Source organism: Chlorocebus sabaeus, chromosome 14 (assembly GCF_047675955.1).
Source record: "Chlorocebus sabaeus isolate Y175 chromosome 14, mChlSab1.0.hap1, whole genome shotgun sequence".
In the NCBI taxonomy this organism is placed as follows: Eukaryota; Metazoa; Chordata; class Mammalia; order Primates; family Cercopithecidae; genus Chlorocebus; species Chlorocebus sabaeus.
In genome coordinates, this window is record NC_132917.1 from 92,268,387 (window position 1) to 92,278,940 (window position 10,554).

The following is a 10,554-nucleotide window of genomic DNA, read 5'->3' on the forward strand; positions in this document are numbered from 1 at the left end:
TCAAGTTAACTATGGAAGTAGAAAATCCACACCACAAACTGTGCTAGCACTTTCTTTTCAGGTCTAACTCCAAAATACGTACAGCCTGGAAGCCACTACCCCAATCTGTGAAAAGTGGTGGAACTTGGCTACGGGGAAGGTGTGGTTGTACAGTACGTTCTCATGGCCCATACCAGGTTCCCACGGAGAGCTGCACAGTCAGCCTTGCAGCATTCACAACAGTGTGTTGACAAGATTTCGATGCAGCTCAGCACCCATGTGTCTGATGTGAGTACTGTGGAGCCTGCTGGGAGGTAACTGAGTATCCCATGCTGCTCTTCGGCTGGGATGTGCTTGGTCCAGGGTTGGGATATAGGCAGCATGTGTGTTGGAACGCTGATAGTCTGAGGCCATGAAAAGTCCACCTGAGGTAGTGGTAGGAGGAACAAGCCTCACTTTCTTCTGTGTGTGACTGTTGTCTTGATTCCTGGGTGGCCAGTTCCATTCGTGTGGTTATTGCCCTGCTGCTGGTGGTGGTTCCTTTTGTCTCCTTTGTCATCAGGTTCTTCTTCCATTAAAAATTCTGATTTGGGGTAAGGGATTTGATAACCGGCAAAAATGTCTGATGTAGGAAGTGGGTCTTCTAAGAAATGGGGAATCTGTTCTGAGGTAATTCACTTTATTGGGTCCATGGTAAGAAACTTCTAAAGCAAGTGGAATGCTTTACTATCTGGTTTAACTTTGTGTTTTTCCATAGACTTGATAAGGCTGCAGTTTAGTATACTTATTTCTTCTGAAATATTTCATTAATGTTGAATGTTTAGGCATCTTTTTTCCATCTTCCCAATCCTTATTTGCAGGAAATCCCATTACATTGAGTATTCTGTCCAGCCAGTCATGGTGACAAGGATTACTAGTTTTGATGTCCTCTTGTCGACCGTGAAATACTGGTTTTGACATTAGTAATTCTTCAAACATACACCCCATAGCCCAAATATCAATAGCTTTGGTATAATGCCTTACTTAAAGCAGTAATTCAGGGGCTCGGTACCAGAATGTAACAATCACTGGATCCAAATCTGCTAATGTAAGCTAGTACAATTCTTTAAAATGTTTTGCATTATCCATTTGTAATCAATTTTATTAGACCAAAAACATACTTATGTTTCTTTTCAAGGCAGCCTTTCTCTACTATGTGTGAGGCTTCCATGGGACCAGCCCTAGAAGATTCTTAAAGGATCTATAAAACATGCCCTTAAATCGTTCTGAGTTCTTACAATTTCCCACATTACTTCAGGTGAGTTTTGCTAAACTTCCCACCACTACACACCAAGCATCATTTTTTCCTCTAGCTTCCCATACTATTTTCCTCACCATCCTTCAACCCTCCCTAACAGTTTCCTTGAGGCCTGCCAAGCTCCCCCTGCCACTCAGACCCAAAGCCAAAGTCACATGTCTTAAGCCTTCATTGCTGTAGCACCTCACTCCAGTACCAAATTCTGTTCCGGTAATCTGGAACAAATCAGCCCAAAGCCTGATGGATTATTTTGCTCATAATTCTGCAATTTGAGCAGGGCTAAGCTGAGATGGTTTACTCTGTTCCACATTGCTTAACTGGGGCTGGAGGATGCCGTCCTGAGTGGTTCACTCACCTGGTGACAAGCTGCTACTAGTTGTCAGCTAGGAGTGCAGCCAGGGCTGTATGCAAGACCCCAGTTTATCACCGTGTGTGCCTCTTAATGGGGCAGCTTAGAATTTCTCACTGTATGGTGGCTGGGTGGCAAGAACAAGTATTCCAAGGGACAGAAAGTATTAATAAAAGCTGCAGTTCCTTAAGACTGGAAGAGGCTGGAAATGGTTACAACATCATTTCCACTACATTCTATTGGTCAAGCGATCACAGAGCCACCCCAGAGTCAAGTGGACCAAAGAACCACACGAAGGGAACTGGCCACCCAGGGAATCAAGACAGCAGTCACACACAGGGACCCCCATTGAAGAAAGTGAGGCTTGTTCCTCCTACCACTACTGCAGGTGGACTCTTCATGGCCTCAGACGATCAGCGTTCCAATACACGTGCTACCTATATCCCAACCCTGGACCAAAGAATTTGCAGTCATCTTTAATCTGTCCCATCAATGAAGCTATCAGTTGATTGCTTATTGCTATCATAATTTCATATCTATCCACTCCCATTTTGTTATTCCCAATGATGCAAGAGTCTCAGGTATCATTGTGCTAGAAGACACACCAGAACTCCAGGCATCCACTCACAGCTGTCAACACTGCACATCCCTGAACCAGGTTTGTGGTCCTCACCCTCAGATTACTGAAATACCTCTCTGGGCTGTGGCATCAGTAACTTTGGCCTTTCCCATCCTCTAGCCCAAGCCTAAATTGTCTTCCTTAGCTGTGAACCTGCATGGCTGGGGAGATGAAATAGCATCATTGACTTGGCCAGGCTGTGTTTTCAACTAGAAGGCTCTCCTCCTAATAGCTTTTCTAACTTTCCAAATTTTATCCTCAGTACCTACTCTGAGCAACTTGCTCCAAGGTACAAGAGTAGACTTTTTCTCCCAGAAGGGCTTGCACCAGAAGTCAATGAGTTAATAGTGACATAGACAGAGGGAGAAAATGGAGCATGAGAGTATAATACCTTGGCGCATTGTGGTAAGGTACCACTGGTATCATTTGCTCCTCTATTCCAAGGGCTAGGATGACAGATATTAAAGGCAAATAGAGAATTTGTCTTAGGAAAGTGTTTTTGGAACCCGCTGCTTTGGACTAACTTTGCTCGATGGAGATTGATGCTAAATGTCTGAATATAGCATTTCTTTAGGCGGATTTGTGGACATCACTTGAGTGCATACCATCTGAAGGTCTGTTGTGAATTTCATCAGCCTTGTGACCAATTATGTTTGTGACTGAGTGTCAGTCACCTAGATGTCTCCAAGTCCTGCAGGCTTGGGATCATCCTGCTTGTATTTTTTTTTTTTTTCTTTTTTGAGACACTGTCTCACTCTGTCACCAGGCTGGAGTGCAGTGGCACGATCTTGGCTCACTGCAACCTCTGCCTCCCAGGTTCAAGCGATTCTCCTGCCTCAGCCTCCCGAGTAGTCAGGACTACAGGCACGCACCACCACGCCCAGCTAATTTTTGTATCTTTAGTAGAGACAGGGTTTCACCATGTTGGTCAGAACAGTCTTGATCTCTTGACCTTATGATCCGCCCACCTCAATCTCTCAAAGTGCTGGGATTACAGGCACGAGCCACCATGCCCAGCCCCTGTTTGTAATTTTTAAGTAGAATTTACTTGAACCCCTATCCAACATATGGTGGAAAACCCAGTTTGCTCTACCCTATTTCCTAACACCTGAGGAGTACCTCTCGTGTCACTAATTTCTTTTCTCTCCTGACCTTTCTCATGGCTCACATATTTCAATTGTTTCCTGTGTTGGTGCCAAACTGACCCAGAACTCGCCCCAACACACACACACACACACACAAAACACTATCACAAAACATTTGTATCAGCCCAGTAATTCCTCAAACCTGGCTTTAGAAACACCTGGAGGACTTTTAAACATCCTGATGCCAAGCCTGCTCCCTGGATATTTCAATATCAGCTATGCCTGAGAACCTGTCGACTAGCCCAGTGCTTCTCAAATGCCAGCGTGTGTGAGAATCACCTGGGGAGCTTGTTAAAATGCAGGTTCTGTTTCTGGGCCCCGGGTGGGGCTCTAGACTGGATCTCTAACGAGTTCTCAAGTGATGCTGATGCCGCTGATCCCCAGACCACACTTTGACTAGCAAGGAGCTAGCGGATATGAGGCATGACATGGGCCCAGCAAACAGTTACAACCAGACATCAGACACATCAGTGACACTGCCATCGGGAACTTCTCAGAGGCCATCCTGCTTCCCCAGTTCCAGCTCCAGGGTCCCCGTTCACTTCTCGTTTCCCTGGACTTCTACCCATTCCCAGGCCCTTGTCTTTCTAGGGATGCCATGGCCATTGTATATTTGTTTATTTATTTAATTTATCTTTGAGAGAGGATCTCTTTCTGTCACCCGGGCTGGAGTGCAGTGGCACAGTCATGGCTCACTGTAGCATTACCCTCCTGGGCTCCAGTGATCCTCCTACCTCAGCCTGCCAGGTAGCTGGGACTGCAGGTACATGCCACCACATGAGGTTATTTTTTATTTTTTTTTGTAGAGGTCTTATTGTTTCCCAGGCTGATCTCAAACACCTGGCCTCAAGCAATCCTCCCACTTCAGCCTCCCAAAGCACTAGGATTACAGACATGAGTCACTACACCCTGCTGGGCTGCCATGTCTTTATCGGGCAGCTCAGTCTAGTTCCCTCTGTCTTCAAACATAACCTGGTCCCACTCTAAGAGCTCTCTTGCCACACCTAAATGCACCATCGAAAGGATTTGCCGACCCCAAGGCAGTACTGTGCCCAAGGAATGCTACCTCTAGCTTCTAAAGCAGAGGTTCCCAAACTCTCTCAGTTCATGGCATCCTTAGTGTACCAGGAATTTCTTCACAGAGTACTTTAAGCCAAAAGAAACGCCTGACAGTTCTGTGTCTCTCTCTCTCTCTCTCTTTTTTTTTTTTTTTTTTTGAGATGGAGTCTCACTCTGTCACCCAGGCTGGAGTGCAGTGGCACAATTTCGGCTCACTGCAACCTCCGCCTCCCGGGTTCAAGCAATTCTCCTGCCTCAGTCTCCTGAATAGCTGGGATGACAGGTGCATGCCACCATGCCCGGCTAATTTTTGTGTTTTTCGTAGAGACAGGTTTTCACTATGTTGGTCAGGCTGGTCTCGAACTCCTGACCTCGTGATCCGCCCACCTCGGCCTCCCAAAGTGCTAGGATTATAGGCATGAGCCTCCACGCCTGGCCAGTTCTGCTTCTTAAGTAATTGCGTTGAAACAATTTAATGGCAATGGTTTTCACGGGCCTAACAGATGTCACTGTGTTTTCCTCAAAATATTTAAATATCCCATGACACCTCGTGAGTGTGCTGAGGTGCCCCTACAGTCCACACTTTGGGAACCACGGTTCAAAACTAATAGTTGGTATATATGTCACCTCCAAATGCCCTAGCAAGGTAATAGAAACCCATAGTGATGATTGTATGTAATGTAAATGGGGGACTGAATCTGACGGGAGAGGAGGGGATTTCAGAGAGGTGCTGTCCCACCCTTAACACCAGCTGGATCTGGTACAAACAGGCCAACATTACTCTCTGTTGTAGCCAAGAGAGTCACTTTCTAGATTCATCTCCCAGTGGAAGTTCCAAAGGGTGCTGGGATTAGAATAGTATACGAGAGAAAGTAAGGGCAGAAAGATAGTTTGTCTCTTGGTAAAAACTTGTAAACATGACTCATCTAATATCAGAAAATCTAAGAGGAAAGCTTAACTGTTATCAGATTGCTGTGACACCTGATGGTGCAAACTGTTTCCAGTTAGGAGTCCAACCCTAAGATACAGTGATTCTCAACCTTGGTTGCACAATAAAATCACTTGGAGAGTTTTCAAAAAATACAAATGGCTGGGCTCCCACCCAGACCAGTTAGTTGAGTCAGTCTCTGAAGGCAAGATCCAGAGATCTATATTTATTTATTTATTTATTTATTTATTTATTTATTTATTTGAGACAGGGTCTTGCTCTGTCACCCAGGCTGGAGTGCAGTGGCACAATCTCGGCTCACTGTAACCTCAGCTTCCTGGGCTCAAACAATCCTCCCATCTCAGCCTCCCAAGTAGCAGGGACTACAAGCGTGCACCACACCCAGGTAATTTTTTTTTTCTTTGTAGAGACAGGGTCTCACCACCAGGCTGGTCTCAAACTCTCAAACTCCTGGGCTCAAGGGATCCTCCTGCCTCAGCCTCCAAAGTGCTGAGATTACAGGTGTAAGCCACTGCACCCAGTCTAAAAGTTTTAAATTTTGATGAGGTCCAATTTACCTATTTTTTTGTTGTTGTTCTTGCTTGTGCCTTTAGTATCATCTAAGAATCAACCACCAAATCCAAGGTCATAAAGATGTATGCCTGTTTTCTTCTAAGAACATTATAGTTTTAGCTCTTACATTTAAGTGCTTGAGTCATTTTGAGTTAATTTCTGTGTATGGTGTGAGATAAGGGCCCAGTTGCATTCCTTCACATGTGATTATCCAGCACCATTTGTTGAAAATATGATTCTTTCCCTCATTGAATGGTCTTGGCACCTTTGCTGAAAATCAATTGATCATAGATGTATGAGATTATTTCTGGACTCTCAATTCTATTCCATGTATTTCCATCTCTCCTTATGAGGTAGGGGGTGGGACTTGACTCTGGAGGCAAGATTGGGACAATGGACCAAATTGAGGACTAACTGAAACAGGACTTGGGTGGAAGGAGCTTTTCATAAGACATACCCACCAGTTCACCATGTCAGTTTACTGTTCCCATGGCAACACCAGGACATTAACCCCCCTTCCATGGTAATGACTCGATGACCGAAAAGTTATTATCAATTCCCTAGAAATTTATGCATAAATTGCCCCTTAATCTGCATGTGTTAAAAGTGGATATAAATGACTGCAAAACTGCCCTGACTTCAGGAGTTTGAGACCAGCCCGGCCAACACAGTGAAATCTCATCTCCACCAAAAATACAAAAAATTAGCTAGGCATGGTGATGTAGTTACTGTTAAAGCCCCACACTAGGCCCTTTGAAAAATATGGAGTGTGTCAGAAATTAATCCTATACAATGATGTGACAACTGCAATACAAGATACTGTAATATAGCTGACCTCATCAAAGCACAGGCAGGGGCAGCTCAAAGAGGAAAATGTCACTTCCAGCAAGGGATTGAGGGAGGCCTTTAGGGAGGAAGTGGCATATAAGCCAGATTTACAGGATGGGGAGAATATAGAGAGTAGATGACAGAGAAGAGAGTGAAAGCTGGAAATCCCAGCGAAAGGCATCAGGTTTATGGAATGAGTAGGGGACAATACTGAGTGTGTTTATGTTTATGTATGTATATAATTACGTAGTATAATTGCTAATTGACAAAGTAATCTATCACATTTTACATTACCAGATTTTACATCTGTTGTTCTAAATAGACTCAGTCATCAGCCCTGTGTGTGGGCTCTTACCCACCCCCATGCACACCTGAGCTCAGACACTGATGGATGGATCATCTGCCGATCAGAGGTGGCAATAGGGACAAGTTCTCAATTTAGAGTTCCTCCTTCTAGGCACAGCTAACGCAGCTGAATGCCTAATTCCATCCATATTCAGGTGAATCCATGGCCACAGCTGCAGCAGGTCCTGCCCACTCAGAAAGCCTCCACAAGAGAAGGCACACCCCTCTGACTGTTCCTAAGCTCCTGCCATCTTCACCCCACGAAGCTTCTGCTTCTGGGTGCTTCCTGCCTTGCCCTGTCATCCCCACCCTTGCACTGTCCTCACCATTGGTACAGCTGATGCCCGATGCAACAGAGATCCATGACACCCTGGGCATTGCTGATGGCCTGGGCCCCCCAGTGAGAAGGCACAGAAAAGAGGGTTATCAGTACTGTTACTAATAATCATAATGAACTTTCAGTTGATATTATCAACACTACTACTACAAATGATAATAATGGACTTTCACTGAATCCCTCTTAACTCCTCCTGTCAACCCTATGTAAAATAGGTTTTATTATTTTCCCATTTTACTGGTGGGTGAAATGAGGTTGGAAATTTACTAACTTGTTCAGCTTTCAAAGACGCCTACATGTTCCTGGCCATGTCTATCCCTTGTGATCACACCAGGGGAGGCAGGAAATCAAGACTTTGTTGTCCAACTCTGTAGGAGAAGATTTAATCATCATGGGTGAAGAGCGGGAGAAAGAAATCGCAAGCCATAAGAGCTGGAAGGTGCTCCAAGCACCATTGTCCAAGGGTAAGGTGTGGCGAGGATGCAGTGCAGAGTTTTCCTGGTTAAAGGCTGCCTCCTCTCAAAGGATCTCAACCTCACTGGCTCCTGCTCACTGTACCCACCTGAAAGGGGCAATCTTGCTGGGTGCTTCCTTCCAAAGCTTCACTTCCTTCTGCTTTTGTAGAGGGGGTTGTTGTGTTATCCTGTTGCTACAATGTCAATGTGGATAAGTATGAAAAACAAAATACCTAATGGAAACGATACATACAGTATGTACTAAACATTTTTAAGGCATACTTATACACTTCTTAAAACACACAAAGCAAAATTATACGCTCTTCATAAATATCTACATATAAATATAAGAGCAACATCTATTCATTTTCTCCTCTTATGTTTATATGTAGATTTCCTGGTTGGATACACCCCCGGTCATGCCTGGGCACTGCTTCTCCATCTACAGTTGGGGTTGGCCTGACTGATATCTGTCTCCCTGGAGGGTATGGTCTGCACCTGGGTCTGCTCAGCCTTTCACCCTCATTGCCTGACACAGAGTAAACTGCAGAGGGCTCAGCAGTCTAGCCCACACTGTCCCACTGCGTGTAAATAAGCCTCTCCCAGCTGCTGTCTTCGCTGGGTGCCTCACTGCTGGGGACAGTGCACAGCCACCAGGTGTGCCATACGACGGAATTTTTCCATGGTTCAGACTCATATCATCTGGAGTAGGACATCTCCTATCATGTGTGTTTAAGCCTAGACTGAAAGCTACTACAGCGGGCTGCCAATGTCCAGTCACCCAGTGTGGGCTAGTCACCCAGAAATGGCTCTCAGGCTGAAAAACATGTTACCATTTTCTAATGAAAGTATGGGGAGGAGGCAGTGTTTCTTCAAAGGGTCAACAAGAAAGAACCATTTGCATCAGAATTACTTGGGAGGTTTTTTTTTTTAAGGCAGCTAAATCCCTGAGCTACATCCCAAAACAGTTAAACAAGAATCTCAGGTTGTGCAGTCTCTCTTTTTAGGAAGCTCCCTCGAGTGAGTCTTATAGCACAGCAGAGTTTTAGCACCTCAGGGGCAGTGCAAAGAACTCTGGACTAGGAGTCACAATACCTGAAAGCCTGCCACTTAAAAGCCACATGACTGTAGTAAAGTTACTTGACGTCCCTACGTCTGTTTCCTCACCTATAAAATGAGCACACAAATTCTCCCTCAATTGGTGATTGTCAATCACCCAATGCATGTGAAAATTCCCTCATGGACCAGAAATCACCAGGACCATGACAATGTACTGAACAGTCCCCTCTGCTGTCCCTGCCCCCTTGGTGCAACTGACCTCTGATCCTGTCCTGAGCCCCTGCGTGGAGCCTCTCTGATAAAGCACCTTCTGCCAGGGACTGCGGGCAAGGAACAAGGGGGTGTCCAGAGGCTCCAAGTCTCCTGATTAGTTGAACTTTAGAATGCAATTTCCTATGGAAAATTGCCAAGGAAAGGTGGGCTCAGTAAAAAATAACGATGATAGCATGTTTTTGCAGTAAAAAATTGAGTAGGCTTTTCGGTGAGAGGTGGAAACCCCAACTATCACGCATTTCAGCCCTCTGGTGGAGACTGTGCTTCAGGCTCTAAATTTCAGGCTCTAGACTGACTCAGGGATGAATGTTTGGAAGCTGAAGCCAATCTGTGGTCTCTTCTCCTGTGGAGCAGGAGTCAGCACTTTTCATAGAGTGCCAGATTCTATATATCCTGCCACATGCTCTGTTGTTACAGTACAAAGAAGGCCAGGCCGGGCGCGGTGGCTCACGCCTGTAATCCCAGCACTTTGGGAGGCCGAGGCGGGTGGATCACAAGGTCAGGAGATCGAGACCATGGTGAAACCCCGTCTCTACTAAAAAATAGAAAAAAATTAGCCGGGCGCAGTGGCGGGCGCCTGTAGTCCCAGCTACTGGGGAGGCTGAGGTAGGAGAATGGCGTGAACCCGGGAGGCGGAGCTTGCAGTGAGCCGAGATGGCGCCACTGCCCTCCAGCCTGGGCGACAGAGCGAGACTCCGTCTCAAAAAAAAAAAAAAAAAAAAAAAACAAAAAAAAAAAACAAGAAGGCCATAGACAGCATGGCTGTGTTGCCAAATACACAAAACAGGCAACAAGCTGTATTTGGCCTTTAGGCTGCAGTTTACCAACCCCTGTACTAACACAAGGAGCTCAAAGGTGGCGGTGGTGGTGTGCTGGAGCTAGCTTATATCAGCTTGCAATAGCCAATTCTTAACATCTCTTCCAAACTCTGTGTCTGTGCCTTCACGTTGGTAGTTTGAAATTGGCCATATTTGGAGTAGTTATGCCATGGAAATTGGCAAAAGCTGTATACCCACCTTCACCAGCCCCCTGAGAACCAGCTGATCACATCACTAGGCATGTGTCCACCAGGATGAGACTGAGGGCTGGGGTTGGTTGAGCCAGACAGTGCGTGGGAATGTGGGAAGAAAATATTAGATGTCAGTTCCTATTTTATTTAGTCCTTGTAAGTTTTTAAATTCTGTGTAAGTTTCATAATGTACCAATGCCCGCATTTCAAGACATGTTCTAGACTTTGTTTAATTGATTAGGATAATTGGGATCAAAAAAATGTTGGGAGTCTACCACTCCTAAAGCTATTTGTTATAT

The 10,554-nt window shown here is 45.3% G+C and overlaps 1 pseudogene; it reads right to left on the reverse strand.

Annotated features, from left to right (window-relative positions):
- Nucleotides 1–247: 247 nt before the first annotated feature.
- LOC103241376 (cyclin-dependent kinase 8 pseudogene) lies at nucleotides 248–2,357 on the reverse strand (annotated as a pseudogene).
- Nucleotides 2,358–10,554: the final 8,197 nt, after the last annotated feature.